The following is a 17,231-nucleotide window of genomic DNA, read 5'->3' on the forward strand; positions in this document are numbered from 1 at the left end:
TCGGGCAACAGAAGATATGCTGAGGCTTTTCTCATTGCGGCTCCCATTCCTGCATCCTTAAGCTCGGTTGTGTGCTTATTGTTGCATGGACGTAGGCGGGGCTTGTCAATGAGGGGCAATTCTACACCTTTTCAAGATAACAGTGACTATTCATCCGATTCCAAACATGCCTCTCTCATTTATTTCCTCGGTCCCTGGCTGATACCCCTGGAGTCATCTTAAAATGACTACAGCTTTTACAGTCACACTTTGCAAAGTTTGTTCTATTTTAGAGTGATGCAAAGCTTTATTAAGGTTTACTGGGTCTACAACCCTGGCAAAATTGACTCAGCCCAATTCCTTTAGGGCTTATTTTCGTGTTGTCATATTACGAGTATTTTTTTTTTTGTAATGAACGGAGTAGATTTAGTTCTACCAGTAAACAAAAAACTGAATTTACCTTATTGTCATTTGCATGATAAAAACAGAAAATCCATTTCTCAACCATGTCTGTCTGGGATAACTGCAAGTCAAATGTGCTCTTGCTCCTCGCAGCATGACATTTGTTGGAATGATTGAGGTGGTGGCGGTTCTGGTGGGGTGTTGGAGTGGGGTAGAGTTGTGTTTAAAAATACAGTTTAAAAAAAAAAAAAAAACTTCACTCTTATTCACCTCGGTTTGAGTTTTCAAAAATGTATAACTTGTAGCTTGCATGTCCAGAGAAGGACAATTTTTTTTCCAAAACAAAAAAAAATACTGCTTTTTATTTAGAGCTGTATAAAAAAAATGATGGATTTTAATTTTAGTACACATTAATCAAATGTTTTTTTATTTTTTATTTAGTAGTTTTCTTTGGTCATCCAAAAAACTGAATGAATAAAAGTATATAAAAAATTAAACAGTTCAAAAAAATCTAGTGAAACAAACCCATCCATCTATCTTCTTTTGCTTATCTGGGGTTGGGTCGCGGGGGCAGTTTCTCCTTTGGACTTATCATCCAACAAGTCTATGATCATACGATACAAACCCAATAGCTGTACTATTCTTTCTACCTCAGAATCATTTTTTTTTCATCTGAACTTCCCCATGCACATTTGTGAAGAAAGTTCATTCCATTTTTGAAAAGATTTTGATCTAGTTGATTAATCACCACTTGTGAAGGACAAGGACGTAGGAAGCGATTCAATAGATACTTATGAAATAGGGAGTGAATGTAGTCAAAGGAGGCAGCTCGGTGTCGCAGTGGTTACCACGTCAACCTCACAGTTAAGAGGGTGCGGGTTCGATTCCACCTCAGACCCTCCCTGTGTGGAGTTTGCATGTTCTCCCCGTGTCCGCGTGGGTTTTCTCCGGGCACTCCGGTTTCCTCCCACATCCCAAAAACATGCTTGGTAGGCCGATTGAGCATTCCAAATTGCCCCTAGGTGTGAGTGCGAGTGCGGATGGTTGTTTGTCTCTGTGTGCCCTGCCATTGGCTGGCAACCAGTTCAGGATGTCCTCCGCCTACTGCCCGATGACAGCTGGGATAGGCTCCAGCACGCCCGCGACCCCCGTGGGGACAAAGCGGTATAGAAAATGGATGGGTGGATGTAGCCAAAGGAACTTAAGCATTTTCCATATTTCATGACAGAGGCAAACGAAAAGAGATTTTGAAGGAAAAAAAATGCAGCAAAATAGGTAGGTGTCGACAAATTGCAAATGTTCCCTCGCAGCTCTGACTGACAGAGCAATCATCTTGCCGGCGCATCTTGAGGCGACGCCTCGCTGACTGTTGTTAATTGAAATGTAATTGGAGAAGAGCGTGTTGCTGGGATGGCCGTGATCCGCACATCTTATCCACGTCAGAGCAATTAATAACACATTCACTCCTCTACTTGTCTCGACACTTCCATCTGCATTGATATTTCCAGTGGGCATGAGGAATTAGAATGGAGGAAGAACTAATGGGAAAGGGATTATTCCAAAAAAGGAAGCTAGGGGCAAAGCTTGGAATTGGGCAAAATACCTGTGAGGGGATTTTGTTTAATTGTCTTGGTAGAACTTTGTCTTTACTAGTTTTGTGCACAGGGAAGCATAGTCTTTTCAAAAGTAATAATATGTATACTAATACACACCTGTTGGTTAAAAAGATTGCAGGAGGATGTCACATGATGTGGTTCATTTGCATATTATGTGCCAAAATATGCATCAATTATAGGTAGATAGATGGATAGATGGATGGATAGATAGATGTAATTCTGCTGCTCTGTAATGAAAGACATACATTGTTTATTTCAAACCACCACTGTCAAGTGTCAGGATAATCATCCAGCATCATTAGTTGTCAATGTCGCATAGTGAAGCATTGCTGCAAGCGTAAAGTTGCAATTAAGAATGCACAGCAGGGTGAATAAGTGAGATTAATGGCTGCCAATGACTGAAGCAAATCAATGACTGAGTCTCGGCCCACGCACGCACATGCACGCACGCACTAACGCACACACACACGCACACACACACACACACACACACACACACGCACGCACACACACACACACACACACACACACACACACTATTGTGTACAACATATCTTAATGTTCCTCAAAGTGGGGGAACATGATTTGTATTTTTTTTTGCTGCAAAAAGAAAGTGATATCACACAATTTGTGGCTTGAATGTTGTCACTATTATGTGATTTAAGAGCAAATAACACAAGATGCTTTATTAGGCCCACAATTGAGCTATTTGACGTTTTACTGAAGTAAGGAAACTAGCCTGAGTGAGAGCTCAACTCCGTGATACATGTTTGGGTTGAAGTCAGGGAGAGGATCTGCCTCTAAAATATATGGCTAAACATATACTGTATGGAAATGAACCCTAAACATTTTATAGAACACAAATAGACGAGTGACTATTAGCTTTAAAGGACACTTAAATGTATTTGAGGATAGCTTGTACTTTTATTGTGCATTTTTACATTTTTTCTTTTGATAAAAAATGTATTATGCAGACAAAAATATGCTGATACTGGACCTAAGATAACGTTTTATCATGGCAAATGTGAGACTTCGAGCCTCCAAATTAAGTATGACGGTAACATTCTTCCGCACAGTTAATAATAATAATAATAATAATAAAAATAATAATAATAATAATAACAATACATTTTATTTCTAAGGCACCTTTCAAGGCACTCAAGGTCACCGAACACACATAAAATAGCAGGCACAATTAAAAAAAAAAAAAAGAAAGTCTAAAAGCAAAGAACATCTGCCGCAGAGTAATAAAATTAGACAAAAGTTGACGAGACTGAGAACTCCGTTCCTTCTGTCATCATTAGATGAATGAGGGCAGCGTTTAAGTACTTTTGGTACCTTGGGAATACAGATGTGCTTTTCAAGTGAAAACCCATTTTCCATTTTATCTCGAGGAATAATTGTTAGATGATTGCGTATTTAAAACAACATAATGAGACATGTTTTCTTTTATTAATTTGCCACATAATCTTTACAGGACATGCCAAGAAACAAATTATTTCATAAGTGGATTTGGGTCATCAGATAGCAACGATTGGTTTCTTAGCTAAATAGAAGCACTAAACTAATTTCCACAAGACTGGTAGCTCACAGATAAGTCACTTAAATATGTTGATTTTAGGGGCTTTACATAAAAAGAAAAACAAAAGGATGTGAGGAGCTCTATATGGTATATCTGCACTATAATGGTACCAGTCGTTTTAACTGCACATTTGTTTGAATTCACTTTCTATGATTTTCCTAGCGAACCAGTTAATTTCTAAAGCTCTATCCTTTCCTTTTGTTCCCCTGTCTCTCTTAAAGTCTTTGCCCCCACCTCCATCACTTCTCCTGTCTTCTACCCCTCTTCTATTCCGTTTACCTGCCATTTTGCTTTCATTCCTTTCCCTCCCTCCCCCTCCCTTTCTTTCTCTCTTTCGCTCATCTGTGCTTTCAAAAAAACCCAATCTTCTCTTTCTCTGTATGTACATGCATCCTATTTCCGTCACCAGAGACCCCTCCTACCTCCGAATCACCCTTCATCCTCCCCTCCATCTCTAGGTCTTGCCAGGCATTTATGCCTCTTTGGTGCATGCTATTACAGCATCCCTATTACAGCATCACTTTGCATTTAGATAACCATCGCCTCGCCACCCTAAATTGGTCCAGAGCAGGGGGGGAGGTTGGATAAAGAAAGGAGGATGGAGACAACGAGGTAGAGGAAAAGGAGGAGTAGGATTTGATATCAAAGTTCACCCGAATCCTTTCCAGAGAGATAATTGCAGATGCTGAGCCTTGACACCTAAGGAAATTTCAGATGAAATACGCACCGGCAATTTCACCACAAGCAATTATTATCAGCAGTGTCTTTTTTTTTTTTTTGCATTCACATTTTCATTCAACTCATCCATGCCCACGCCACCACCAGCTGTGCCAACAATGTCTCGAACGCCACAGTGATGCATTCATTAGTAAACGCGTTGTATCCCAGACCATTGACGTAATTGCGATCTTAAAATAGTAGCCTCAACTCAAATAAAAACTCTGGTTCGATCGGGTGCCAATTGGGTCGTTGACTTGAACAAATGATGCTACTGGCTAGCTGGATTGTGTTTACTGTAGCCACGTCTCCACATCACAGGGTTTTGTTTTGGTACGCTGGAGTGTTAATGTTTGCATTTAAGCTAAACAACAGTCAACAGTTGCAAAAGTAAAAGGATATTCGGGAAAAACAGCAGGTTTATGCGCACAATATAGCCGATTTCAAATATTATTTTACGACTGTTATTTTTGAACTATATACTGTACCAGCTAAATTTGTTTAAAACAGTTTTGTTCATATATATAGACCGCACTGCACTATAAGCTGCAGGTTTTTTAAATGAAATATCCTCATTTCTATTACCTGTATTACCCAAACAAATCCTCTTACAATATCACAAAAATTATAAAGAAAAATTCGACAAGCCGCACTGGACCATAAGCCGCAGGCTTGTGCAAAAAGTAACGGCTTATAGTTTTATGCACTAGTTGACATAGTGCCGCAATTACTGTAATTTTCGGACTATAAGTCGCGTTTTTTTTCTTAGTTTGGGTGGGTGGGGGCGACTTATACTGAGGAGCGACTTATATGTGAATTTTATAAAAATAAATAGTTTCAAAATTAAGAAAAAAAAAAAAAAGGGAAACCGCGATAAATGAATCGCGATGTAGCAAGGGATTGCTGTAATTTGAATTTCAAGTGACGTCAGCAGCGCGGCGGTTGTTTACATAAAGGACAAAGATTCGATCACGGGATGACGAAGATGACAAAGGGCCCCACGTACTACCGGCATCATTAGCGGCTTTGTTTGTAAGTGACACGGAGGACGAAGAGTTTGAAGGATTTAATGATTTGGAGTGACACAGAAGGTTTGAAAAACTATTATGGCTTTCTACGCACGCCCGTTCCTACTCAACGGGAGCTCTCTTTCACCTCTGTGGATGGAAGTCCGGGGCCGGCGCTCAGCCGGGTGGCTGTCCGGGAACGGTGGATGGGACTCTGACATGGCTTTTACGTACGCCCGGTCATACTCTACGGAGCTTTCTTTCACCTCCGTGGATGGAAGTCTGGGGCCGGCGCTCAGCCGGGTGGCTGTCCGGGGACGGTTGATACATAAACGTATTATTTATGTAATAGTTATTAGAATAACTCTGAATGTTAACTCAGGCCCGTTCTCAGCTCCTCGTTTGTGTTTATGTCACGTTAGCATACCTATCGTTTAGCCTGTTGTTACTCGTTCATGTCTGTTCTTGGTGTTGGATTTTGACGAATATATTTGCCCCAAAAGTGCGACTTGTACTCCGGTGCGACTTATATATGTTTTTGTTTTTCACTTTATTGTGCATTTTATGGCTGGTGCAACTTATACTCCGGAGCGACTTATAGTCCGAAAATTACGGTACTATTATATATATTCATTTTATATTTTCATAATAGTAGTGTGCGTCACAGAGTCTGGCCAGTTTCACACTGTCGCATTGAGGGGGTGAGCGAGGAAAAAATTTAACCATGTGAGAAAGAGAGAGTTTGAGCGTTGCTAGGGTAATGATTGCAGGGACATACCTAGGGAGGGGACAAATAAGCTCTCCTTTTACTAAGTCTCTCCACCACGCTTTAATACCAATTAAAGCAATTCAGTCCCTTTTTGATTAACATGTCATAACATGCTTTTTTTATGAGCTGGCCTTGAACATATAGAAAGTCACCTCGCAGAGGATCAATTAGACACACAGGAGCCAAAATGGTGAACATGGGATGACATTCTGGAGGTGAATCTACAATCTGAACCAGCCATTCCAATAGTGTACATATGTGTGTGGTTGAGAGTTAGCCAAAATGACTGTGGACAGAATATTAACCAACAGCATTCATCCCATCTCACAAACACCTGATGATACCAAATCATAATTGTAAATTCCCAACACTCCGAAAGGTAATTCATTTATTTTTATGATTATATTCAAAACTCAATTAATTTTAATATTGCTCTTAAGACATTATTATGCATTTGTCAAAAACCCTAAAGAGAGGCGACAATATCTTTTTTGGGGGGTTCAATGACAAAATCAGAGGGTTCTTTATGTTTTTGAAGCCACCTCTGACAGCAACTGCCCCAACCCACCATTACTGATACAAGCAGTGATGAAGGGAAGAGCGGAAAAAAAGCAGGAGCAGATGATTGGAAGAGAACCAAGACAGCCAACTATGTCTTTCCTTTTTTGTATGTTGCAGCTTAAAAGGGACATCCAGTCATCTGAACTCGTTTTGTCCCTGCTTGTTCTCTGTCACACATCTAACAAAAGGTGCAACAAACACACACGTACAGACACACACACACACACACACGGATGAAAGGCCTGTCTTCTTAAGATCTCCGCTTGCGTCTCCTCTTGATGCATCCGTAATTACAGCTCAGCCCTTAATGATCCACAGGGGAAGCTCCTAATTTTATAGCATGCTGTGGGCTTTTGGCCTTTGAATGTGCAAGTGTGCGTGTGTGTGTGTGTGTGTGTGTGTGTGTGTGTGTGTGTGTGTGTGTGTGTGTGTGTGTGTGTGTGTGTGTGTGTGTGTGCGTGCGTGCGCGTGTGTGTGCATGTGATGATTTTATGCTCACAAAAAAAACTACCTAGTACATAAAGAAAACCAAACTGTTACCTCTGAGAAAAAGTCAAAAAGTCTCAATATACATTTTACATGTTTTATATTTTATATAAATTGATTAACACCCCCCCCCAAAAAAGACACATGGTAATGTCTCTGGATCTCAGTATAATTAAATGAGGCATCTACATTTTTGAGGACCAGTGTTTGTTGATTCAACGGGACAACCAACCAAAGAATTACCGTTATTGTCGGACTATAAATCGCTCCGGAGTATAAGTCGCACCAGCCATAAAATGCACAATAAAGTGAAAAAAAAAATAAAATAAAATATAAAATATATATATATATATATATATATATATATATATATATATATATATATATATATATATGTAAATGTAAGGGTTCATCATCTGATCATGTAAACAATGCCGCGTACGCGCGCCGTCGGACTCATCGTGATTTGCATTTCTAATTATTCCACAGACCCATATAACGATATGGAAAGTATATTTCAAATGACTATCATATTACAACAATATTATCAAACCATCTGTGTCACTCCAAATCATTAAATCCATCAATCAAATTCTTCGTCCTTTGTCAACAGCGCCACGCGTGGGCCCTGACGTAAGCCTCGTCGTTATTCCACAGATCTAGTATATAACTATATTGTAGCGTTAACAAAGTACAAGCAAAGATGTGGGTTTGGTAAACGGCTCTTTATTTAACAAAACAAGAGTTCAACAAGGCAACAACTACTGGACTTCCAGCCACGGAGGTGGAAGAGAGCTCCATAGAATAGGACCGGTCGTGCGTAAAAGCCATGTCCGAGCCCCATCCACCGTCCCCGGACAAACACCCGGCTGAGCGCCGGCCCCAGACTTTCATCCACGGAGGTGAAAGAAGGCTCCGTAGAGTATGACCGGGCGTGCGTAAAAGCCACGTCCGAGCCCCATCCACCGTCCCCGGTCAGCCACCCGGCCGAGCGCTGGCCCCCAACTTCCATCCACAGAGGTGAAAGAGAGCTCCCGTCGAGTAGGAGCGTGCGTGCGTTCAAAGCCATAATAGTTTTTCAAACCTTCTGTGTCACTCTAAATCAATAAATCCTTCAAACTCTTCGTCCTCCGTGTTTTTGAAAAAAATCACATATAAGTCGCTCCTCAGGATAAGTCCTGACCCCACCCAAACTAAGAAAAAAAACGCAATTTATAGTCCAAAAATTGCGGTAGTATTATTTAGGCACGGTAGTTTGATTTCCTATTCAGTGACAGTGTGGATTTGGGTGAGAATTGTTTGTCTGTAAAAGTGCTGTGTGATTGACTGGTGACAAGACCGTAGTGTCATTGACCTTTCACTTGTCGGCTGTCAACATGGGGCACAATATCACAATACATAATATCGCTTAATAATGGCCTCCTACCCCCTTCTTCAAAGAAGAAAACTCATTAGACACTAGCAGGCTTGACTTAGCATCCACCCACAAAGAAAAACATACAATAGGAACCTAAAGCATATGTATGTTTCACTGTACATGTAGAAATATATGTCAAAATGACATGCATATTACATTAATGATGCATGTGATTTGGTTCCTCAAAGAAAAAAGGAAAAATATGTCTATTGAAAAGCTTGCCTTATGATGCCCCACAGTTAATATGACAACACAATGTTGTACGTATTGCCTGTCTGTAGAATGGTACAGTATTAACAAGATGTTATTGTGCTGGGACTTCCCTTAAGGAATGTGCATGATAGTGAGCAGCAAGGCTCTGACTCTGATTTACTGGAACAAGCTCTTTTCTGTGTGTTTTATTCTTAATTATTTTTAGAGCTGGAAAGGTTGGTAGATATGAGATATTACCTACAGTGTCAAGTGACTGTCACATGGAAAAAAAATCTCTGTCTACCATTCAGTAAATGATTAAGAGGATGCGAGAGCAGATAACCCATTTCTCATGCTGAACAACTGAATGAATTATTCGTACGATCGTAACTTCAAGGTACAGATTGGAGTTAATAAAACAGAACACTTCTACTGAAGATGTTCTCGAATAAGACACACAGGTCACATGCTGAGTAATGTAAGCAGTCGAGTATCACCTGCTTACCACATCCTCTCTCTTCTGCCCAAAGAGGAGGAAAACTGTAGAGTCATCACTCTACGTTGGGCTTGGATATCAAGATGATATCCACATAGTGGCCTCAAAGGTCATTGCAAGATCAAATGATGGGTGAATCTTTGATCAATTCAACACAGTATGCAATAATTGTTTGAATAATGTATCACAGCACATTATTATGGGTTTCATTCTTGAAGTGAGTGAACATGCAAAGAAAGCAAAACACTTCACTCTCAAATTGTCTTTACCCATGGAATGAATGACAATGCCATGAATCTGTCCCATCCTTTGTACTTCTGCGCTAGGCACTGTTCCCCAGTACCCTGGGATTGCCGTGTCAGTAATAGGGGTGAAGCGGGCCTGGATTTTCTGAACATAGGAGTATTTATCCCACTCGATGCCTGAAGCAAGATCTATTCTTGCTGCCTTGAGTCCTGATGCTTCGTATGCCCTGAAGACAGTAGCCCTAGCCTTCACCTCTACATTCAGCCAGGCCTACTGGTTCTGGTGGATGTTAATGATCTTGGTGTGGCGCCATCATCAGCACATATTGGGTTGACGGATGAGGCGTATTCCTCTATGTCCACTTCTACTTCCTGAGGAGCTGCTTCCCTGAAGATTTACCAATTTGTGCAGTGGACGCAGCCATAAAGCACAGAGGCAGCATGACTGAGCCACACCTTGAGACTACCTGACTATGAGCTTGGACCATTTCCTCATTGGTTTATTGGCTGGACCCAGTAGTATTGAGATGTGGTCAGAGAAGCCGAAGTGGGGGTGGGGTGTGTTACTATCTCCCGCGTTGGTATAGCAACACGCTGGTGAAAACTTGGGGGAGTGTCCATCAATTTGATGTGGTTAAAATCACCAATCAAGAATTCCTGCCTTTTTAGGACCAACACATTTTGGAATAGTTCTTGCATTTCACTCTCCTGAAAGGGGTTACGACATTCTTACATCTTTTTGTGCTACAAAGGAGTGGCCAGACTGTGAGAATAATATTTGAAACAGCTACTATTATGATGAAGTGCAGTGGTACACCTCTGCAAACTACAACTACAAAAAATGAACATAGCCTTACATTAATATTTTACTTCTGCTTGTTTTTTTTCCCACATAACCTGAGGCAGAGTCTTTTGTAAATAATCTCATGAGAATGTGTGGATATAAAAATAAAGTGGAGGAAAGCAGCCTTATATCAAGTCTATGGTAGGAGTCAGTCAATGTTATTTTCTGTTGGCTACCCCATGCCTTACAAATCTGGACTGGTTGAATCAATGGGCACACACCTATTGAGAAAAACAATCACACTCACATTCACCCATATGTAAAAGTTCGTCTTAAATGATGCAGGTTTTGATATACAAAGCATTCTGTGGAGCATCCTTATTACAAAATGGGTGTTGGAGGGGATTTGTATGTTTTCATACTTAACTGTTTGTATGATCATAAATGCTTTTTATTAAAGCGGAATGTCAATTTCCTTTTTGTTCAGGTTATAATTGTGTTTTCCCCCAAACGGTTGTGATGATTTTGAAGAATATTTTGAAGAAAAAGCACGTTATCTATCATAAAGTGAATTATACACATATGCGCAATTTCCCATTAATTCGATTGTTGTACTGTATTCAAATTTAATATATTTAAAGATGAAATCAGAAATCAAAGGAAAATAGTGCCAACCAAATTTATACAAAGAAAGAATTTGTTAATAAAGTGTTTGTAATGTCTGGTAATTATTAAAAATTTGCTACAGATTTTCTAAAAACTGGAGGAAACGCTTCCAGTCCGAACTCGCCTGGATTGGCTCCCCTCTACCTGCTACCCAAACGAGGACAACCACTGTAGAAAGTAAATGACCGGGTGAATTATACTAAAATCATACATTTTAACTCTAAAGCAGACAAATAGATTCTATGGGTCCAATGCTGCCACTTTCAGGCCTAATCGAGAGGCGCGCCTGGCAATGCGCTGTAACACAATTTTGACGCTAAGGGGCGCCCTTTTCTCTCGCTTTCTCCCTCTTGTTTCTCTCTCTCTCTCTCTCTGGATTATTGGATGTCTGAGCCAAACAGCCTCGCTCTCATTCATGTTGACTGCTGCTCTCCTGTGCGCAGGAAGCCGCGGAGCTGAGCTTTCGGACGGGTGCTGATTCTGCTGCCGCCTGACATCTCGGCCGGGAATTTAAACAACGGCACCACCGCTGCCTCCTTGACACCTTTTAAAGACTTTTGTCTAGGCAGAAATTATAAGGACTGTGTTAACCAGTAAGTACCAAACTTTCCCCCCCGTGCTTGTTCCATCCATAAACCCATCCATGCATTTAAAGTGTGCACGATGGCCATTCAAACATTTCCCGAACCTCTTCTCACTGTTGTGTTTCACTCACATTGTCCGGTTTACGCAGATGTCGGGTCTGTGGATGAGCCATCCCTTCTCTTTTCATCCTCCGCATCAAAATGTGTTTGCGTGTGCGCACATGAGAACGCCAAGGTTTATGCAAATGCATCGACTGACACTCCGTTTGGCATAGAACTGCCCAAGTTCTTTTAAGGCGGGAGTTGGCGTCAACGCACCAGCGCAATGGCTGTGTTGTACCGTCTCGTACATTGCACTTAGAAATATAAGAATGTGGAATTATTTCAAGCACTCCTGCAACAATTTCCATAAAGGTTGCACTACAAAGTCTCATCTCTCCAAGCACCTACCTACTGGCCACGGCATTAGGTACACCTGCACTGTCTCATGTCATCCAGTGCAAGTTATGAATAATAATAAATTATTATTTTTCATAACTTCATTGGATGACGTGAAAAAGTGACATGATTATTAATAATAGTAATAATAATAATTAATATTAATAATGCTCAAATAGTAATGCTCACTTCTGAATGACACTGCAAAGAGGTAAATGATTTAACAAGCTACTAATGTAGTGCAAGGTGGCCAAATTGCATCGTGACACGTCTGAGTGTGATGCAATGCAGCAACTTTAACTGGTGGATGTGGTTATTAGGGTTCACTAGCTCATAGGTGTCAAACTTAAGGCTTGCGGGCTAGATCTGTCCTGACATATCGTTTTATATGGCCCCCAAAAGCTTTCCACAGTCCTACTTTGACTTAGAAATGTGTAACTCACTATAAAAAATTGTACTAACAAAATGGAGGGGTTATTATTCTTCTTCTTCTTCTTCTTCTTCTTCTTCTTCTTCTTCTTATTATTATTATTTATTAAATATTATGGGGTGAGGATTTGGGTTTGTGGGGGGGGGGGGTATTTTAGTCCTCTTAAAAAAGGTTTGAAACCGAAAACGCTGGGATATCTAATGGTATGGCCACTGTGCTTATGTAAAGCTTGCTCATATGTGAAGGAACAAAATGTAAGTGTTTCCATCACACAGTCTCACATTTTTTAAACTTGGAAAGTGAAGGTGAGGCAAGTCGTTTGATCACTTTTCATGTACCAAGTCTGCTCGAAGGTAAGAATTTGTGTGTAAGTTTGTGCTTCGGGAGCTCATTTCGTTCTTTGTGTCTGTCTAAATGAGTACAAGCACTTGCAAACGTACTCAGAACGCCACCTTGGCATGCAAACTAATATTGCATAGTGACGAAGTGATGCTGATACTACGCAGTTAGACTTGCAGTTGTGCGCTTGAATTGAGTCAGGATCTGACTCTGATGTTGCGTCTGCTTCTGGCAGCCTGTAACCTAATTACCTAATTTAGTCCCGCAGTCTTTATTATTAATTTGATCCCACTCCTTTCTAGTGTGTGTGTGTTTTTGGCGCCATCACAGTTCAGCTTTTAGTTCAAAAACGAGGCTTTGATGATCTAGTTGGTGGTCCCTAAATTTAATCAAAGCCCTATGCTTTGGTGAAGCCTAATTTATTCATGTGTTTTTTGGAGCCTTTTCTTATTCGAATTTTGTTCGATTTTCAACCAACCAGTGTTTCCAATCGTATGAGTTTGTTAAGATTTTCCCCAAAAAGACAATATTTTTCCAAAGTTTTGCCTAAACATTTATTGATCTCCCACTCATTCACGCATATATCCGATGCACTCCACTTTCTTCCTAATTGCTTGTACTATTGAAATTCTGTGATTTCTTTAATTCTTAATTTTTAGTGCTGTATTTCATTACACAGTCACAAGAAGCGATGTACACGACTGCCTCCTACAAATGTTTACGCTTTGGTCCTCTTGTAAAAGAAGACTGGTCAAAAGCTATTACCCCCTTAGAATACCCAAACATAATATCTTTGTACTTATGGCATCCTGTATTTGTGGCCGAATGCGACTGCTTCGGTGTGGCGTGTGGGGAAATTGAATCAGTGAGTCAGTTATTTTGAACGGGCTCGGAAAAGCTCTGAAGGTACTGAATACTGTATAGAATTGCATCTTTGCCAATGTCATTGGATGAGTATAATTCAGTGTGGAATAAGATAGACCTCCCACAGCTGACGTCACATTGTTCATCTTCAGAGTAGTTGAGACTGAATCGATTTCTTTCTGGCACAGGTTATGGGCAACAACTGTTTGGCTTTGTGACTTTAATGTTTATGATTTGAGTATTTTGCAATGTCATTAACATTCAGTTTTCTTGACTTCCGTTGACAATGACTGAACAACCACATGATTCAATGTTGGCTCCTTACCACCTTGCCTAGCTGGAACGTGTCTTGTTTTGACCAAATCACCAACTGCTTCAGCTTTGGTGTGTCTGCTGAAGGAGGAGGGGGGTCGGCGCTCTCTGCTGACAGTCGACCACGCACCCTGTGGTTTGTGTGTGCAGAGCGGCTTCATACTTGAAGTGCCTGCAGCGTGTTGGACGGCAATGTCGCTGCCCGATAAAGCCGCGGCGACGTGTGCTCCTTGTAACACGTCGCAGGATGTCATAGATGGAACGTTTTCCGATTTGACATTTAAATGCGGTTTGGGTCGCTGCAGTGGCAGCTTGCTCACCGTGCGCTTCTACTCATCAGCTGAGATGTGAACCCACATGGCCCTACAAAACACCAGTTAAGGTCAGAATAAGAACAAGATGTTAGGAGGACATTGTTTAAATCAAAACTTTTATCACCCAGTCCGGGTTGGCCTACACATTCCATTTAAATGTAGGCTAAGGAGGTTAAGAGATGGCCTTTGATTGAGATGTCAGTGGTGGAGTAAAAATGAAGTAATCGCTGCAGACCTATCATATTCAAGCCCAATTACACAACGTGGTTTACGTACTAAAACGTACTAAAAACAAAATGAATGTGTTTTTGTGGACTGAAATCTTGTGTGTGTGTGTATATATATATATATATATATATATATATATATATATATATATATATATATATATATATATATATATATATATATATATATATATATATATAGACAGAGACAGACAGACAGACAGACAGACAGATAGATAGATAGATAGATAGATAGATAGATAGATAGATAGATAGATAGATAGATATAGATATAAATAGATAGATTTATGTATGTATTTATTTATTTTTTTATTTTTTTATTTAATTAATATTTTGTTTATATTTTAAAATGGGTCTGAAAAGTGGAGGTCTGCCATTCCTGCATGATTACATCTTTCAATTAGAGTCTCTGATAAAGATCTTTTGAAACAGATTCCAATATTTGGCAGAAAAAATGTTCCACGATTATTTACTAAAATATATTTGGAAAAATTACATTTTGGTCCCTTAATGCCTAAAATAAAGGCATGTATTAGGCAGGACCTTTAGTAGTATAGATTGATATTTGTGCCATAAATGTATGCAGCACACAAGCAACATCAGTGATGTCATTGCAAAACGTAATTTCTGCCTGAAGCCCTTTAATGTTAAATCACATTCTTTGAACTCCATCTTTGGCAAAATATAATAATTTCAAACTAAAAACCAGAGGAACCTGTGCCTCATGTTATCTTTGACAAAGTTGCATCTGAAATGCATGATGTACACAGAAATCAACTTAAACTAGAGCCAAGTTTATCATTAATAATGCACACCAAGCATGAATATATTATAAACCTTATCAACATGTATACTTACAGACTTTGCATCTTAATGGGCATGTGGAGATTGGAGAAGGATGTTTGGTTGCATCCAGACTCAGTCAAAGTGCAATATTTAATGGATGGGAAATGATGAGTTTTCAAGGATTGCTGTTGAAAATTTTAATTCTGGCAGAGATGTATAAAGATAATGTCATTTGTTGATAATTTTCTTTTTCCTCATTCATGAGAGCTCATTAACATGATTAGTGTCATCTTGTAAATTAATTCATTATTCACAATAACATTTAATCATATCATCAAAAGGTAATATGAGTCAATTTATTTCAGAAGGGTGTATCAAATTTATGGCAGCACTTCACATGAATTTGTGCCCAAGAAGTAGCTGTCACTTTCAAAAATGATGGTGACCCTGCATGGACCCTTGCTTCCTTGGTCTTTTTTTCTTTTTCTTGTTTTTCCAACTTTTCCGATCATGACGGTAACTACAACTCTCTACTTTAATATGAAATAAGCAGGAGACAAGGTCGAAGATAAAATGAAGTAAAAAGAGCTTTTTAAGTTCTTGCTATCATTTTGCTGAAAGGTCGAGCACATCAAACAGAGCGGCCGGATTAAAATAGTTCCTCTTGTAAGAGTAGACGCGTACTCTGATGTGACGGCTCAGTGCAAGACCCTTTTACTCACTTCCAAAACGCAAACACTTCCCAAGATGAAACCATCAACTTGTAGGGGAAACTTTATGATGTTAACACCTGCTCTGTAGTCGGATGAATGGCGCCTAAACTCTTGTCCTTGTGTTTTAGTCTGTTTAGACAGTTCCACTGTTGTTTAGTCAGCGCTTAAAATAATTTTAGCTTCTTTTTTTTTTTTCATCTGCTGAGCATACAGCTTGTGTTGTGTAGTCCCTTAGGTCCAATTTAGGCCTTATGCTCTGCGCAGTCTGAACAGTCGAGGCAGCAGAATAATCAGTGCAGCGAGGGTATCTGTGCATGTACAGTGTACCAGTGGTCCCGAACCATTGTAAAGGTAATACTGATTTTTGCGCAAACTGGCAAGTATAGTACAGAGTAGAAATTGGCAATGGTGATATTGGATTCTTCCCCCCCCCAATATATCGATATGGCTTGGTACCAAACGGTATAGTGCCACATGTAATATACAATAAAGGCCACACTGGGCGTGTGTTTGGTTCACAGGGGTGATACAGTGGTGGCTTCTCATTTTATGATGTCACAAAGTGAGAACCTGGTTGGAATGAGCAGGAATGCTCTAAGATGAGTGAATGGATGAGGGGAGTTTTGGTTAACATTTTAACATGGCTGAAAACTTCAAAAAAATGTATTTAGCATGATATGCCTCCTTTAATGATCTTCATTTCTATTGAGACCGAGGTATTAAAAATATGTTCATCATCATGGTGGATATAGTTTGTAGCACTGTACTGCAGTCTTGTGAGAGCTGCGTCTTCTTCGTTGCAGCCAGAAAGTTGTGGCTTTTACAATTTTCTGTCTAGGCCTATTAATATGAGGTTTGGTCGAGATTTTAATGATCTAGCAGGAAATTCTGTAGTCTTTAATGACATGTCTGGCATCAAGTCAAGTCAAGTCAAGTTTATTTGTATAGCCCTAAATCACAAGCAGTCTCAAAGGGCTTCACATAGACAATCAATTGACAATAATTCTCAAAGCATCCCCTGATCTTAGGCTCCCAAAAGGGCAAGGAAAAACTCAAAAAACCCCTACAAGGGGAAAAATGAGAAACCTTGAGAAGGGACCACAGATGGAAGGATCCCCCTTTCAGGATCACCAGGCTGCAATGGATGCAAAGAGGGCACATAAAATACATCATATGGAAACCAAAAAGTGGATGCCCAGGCCAAAGCCAAGAGCTGTCGGAGGTGCCTTCGATTGTCCTGGCAGTGTCCTCCAGGAGGGTATTCCACTGCAGTTCCCTCATGGT

At 40.0% G+C, this 17,231-nt stretch overlaps 1 protein-coding gene across 1 annotated transcript in view; it reads left to right on the forward strand.

The window, feature by feature from the left end:
• Positions 1–11,364: 11,364 nt before the first annotated feature.
• Positions 11,365–17,231, forward strand: part of LOC147061928 (plexin-A1-like) — a 167,444-nt gene continuing 161,577 nt past the window's right edge. The window contains exon 1 of the mRNA XM_085935441.1: positions 11,365–11,512. The gene's annotated coding sequence lies outside the window, so the exon portion shown is untranslated. The remainder of the gene's footprint in view (positions 11,513–17,231) is intronic.

This window comes from Syngnathus leptorhynchus, chromosome 1 (assembly GCF_054491065.1).
Source record: "Syngnathus leptorhynchus isolate UIUO chromosome 1, UIUO_Slep, whole genome shotgun sequence".
In the NCBI taxonomy this organism is placed as follows: Eukaryota; Metazoa; Chordata; class Actinopteri; order Syngnathiformes; family Syngnathidae; genus Syngnathus; species Syngnathus leptorhynchus.